Source organism: Chroicocephalus ridibundus, chromosome 15, assembly GCF_963924245.1.
Source record: "Chroicocephalus ridibundus chromosome 15, bChrRid1.1, whole genome shotgun sequence".
NCBI classification, from domain to species: domain Eukaryota; kingdom Metazoa; phylum Chordata; class Aves; order Charadriiformes; family Laridae; genus Chroicocephalus; species Chroicocephalus ridibundus.
The window spans coordinates 9,179,817-9,181,960 of NC_086298.1; positions in this window are offsets into that span (position 1 = coordinate 9,179,817).

Sequence of the window (2,144 nt, forward strand, 5' to 3'; positions counted from 1 at the left end):
TTGAAATTCTTACGGCTCTAAATAAACATTTAAAATGCATGTTTTCCTCCAGGAAAGCGAGGGTGGCAAGCAGGAAGTGAGGGTGGTAAATGCTTGGCATCAGCCGAAGTCCACTGATACAAGTCTGGGTACAATAGCAGTAGTCTCTTTTTTTTTTTTTTTTATTATTATTTTTTAAATTTTTTTTTTGCACTACCCCAGTGACTAACAGAAGTGCCTTGTCTGTCGCTTGGCCAGACTCAGACCTGGGGGAGCTTTATTGCAGGTCGGTGTTCGCATCAGTCATTCCCGCTGGTGCTGCTGGCGCTTCCCAGGAATGCTGCAGCTTCCCCAAGGCCCCGTGCCTCCGCGGCAGCCGAGAGCACAGCAAAACCAGCCAGTGCCTAACCCTGGAGCCAGGAGGAGGTAAATGCTCAGTAACGTTTTTTCATGAGCAGCGGCTCTGGGGCTTTGAACATCAACCGTCATGAAATAGGTTTGGGAAGCTGGAGGCAGCAAGAAACGCTGTGGTGGAGGATGCAGCTGCTTTGGAGCCGTAAGTATGGAAGTTGGCAGGCTGGTGCTGGAAAGGGGAGCTGGGCTTGGCGTCTGCCTCCCCTGAAGAGGGGTCTGGGGCTGTTTCTTACCTCTGGCATATGGTCCTGTCCTGTCCCCTTAGGGGCTTCTTTGCTTCCGCTGTATCTCCAGCACATCCCTGGGGCCGAGGTGGGGTACAAAGGATGATGTTCACCAAGTCCATAATGTGGGATTTCCCTCAACAGCCTTCCTTCCTATGGTGAGACTCCCTCACTTGGGACAGGTACGACATCATGCCTTCACCTGTGGGAGTGTATCACATGCCTAACCCCAAATCTTGGGCTCCGGCTGGATTCATTGACACCCAGCTGCCTTGTTGCCTTGTACAAGCTCTGGTGCTGGTGGGAGGGAGCCTGTTGGGGGTAAGAAAGGGGAGGAAGTTGGTGCTAAAACCCAGCAGCTCCACCCCAGGCGCTGCATGGGCCATGTTCCCGGGGCAGCCAGCTGTGTGACTTGCGTTTCGGAGATCTACCTGCTCTCAGCAGGCAGCGAGGGCAGGAGACCAGCTGCCCACAGGAACAAGGCTTGATCCCAAGGCCGGGGAAAGGCAGAGGCTGGGCTGAAGACAGCCTGTTCCTGAGCCTCTTCTGACTTTGCGGGGCCTAGAGCGCCTGGTCTGTAATTATCAGAGCAGAGAAAGCCGTCAGCATTACCGTGCTGCGGTGTGCTGTGGCGTTACAGCCCTGCATCGCGCTCAGATGCAAACAAAACCCGCATTGCCCTGCTCCCACCGGCGCTGTGTAGGGGGGCAGACAGCTTTCATGGCTGCGTCCCTGGAAACTCCTACGTGTTTCTTCTGGAGCAGTGGGAGCCAATTCAGACCCCGCCAGCCTGGACGAGTGGTTTGAATTGTCCTTTCTCAGCACCGCTCCTCTGCACTTGTCCCTGTCCCTCTGTCACTCTGCCGAGCGGAGGACGGAGGGGAGGATGAGCAGCAGGCCTCGGGCTGAGTTTCTTAGGGGTTTGTTGGGCTTTTTTGCAACCTCAATGTTTAAACCTAATGTCTTGTATTTATTCTAAAATGGCTTTCATCTGATTTCCCTCTCGGTTAACAATTTAGCTGTCAAAATCAATAACGGCGAGGATCCATCCCCGTCCGCCATCAGCTCACGTTACCGTCCTGCAATTACTCCGTGGTGGAACCGCTGCCGGGGCTTTGCCGGGGAATTATCAGGTTACTAATGAAGCCCGGGCAGCGGCGGGCGGCCAGACGCCGCGGCGGTGGGTGCGATCCCCGCTGCCCGTCCCCATCCCGCCCCGCGGGGGGCTCGGGGGCCGCGGCCGGTCCCGGCGGTGCGGGGCGGCTCGGCCCCGGGGCCGGCCCGGCCCGTGCGCCCCGTCGGGGCGGGCAACGACGGTGCGGCGGGGGAGGACCGTACCGGAGCGGGTGTCGTGTGTCCCCCCTCCCCGCCGGTGCCGCCGCCGCCGCAGGTAGCGGGGCCCGGCGGGGCGGGCGGCCCCCGAGGCGCGGCGGGGGGGCTCTGCTTCCTGCCCGGCCCGCGGCCGCCCCCGGCGGGGGAGCGGGGCCGGCGCGGCTCCCCGCCCTTCCTGCCGCGGCCGCGGGACGC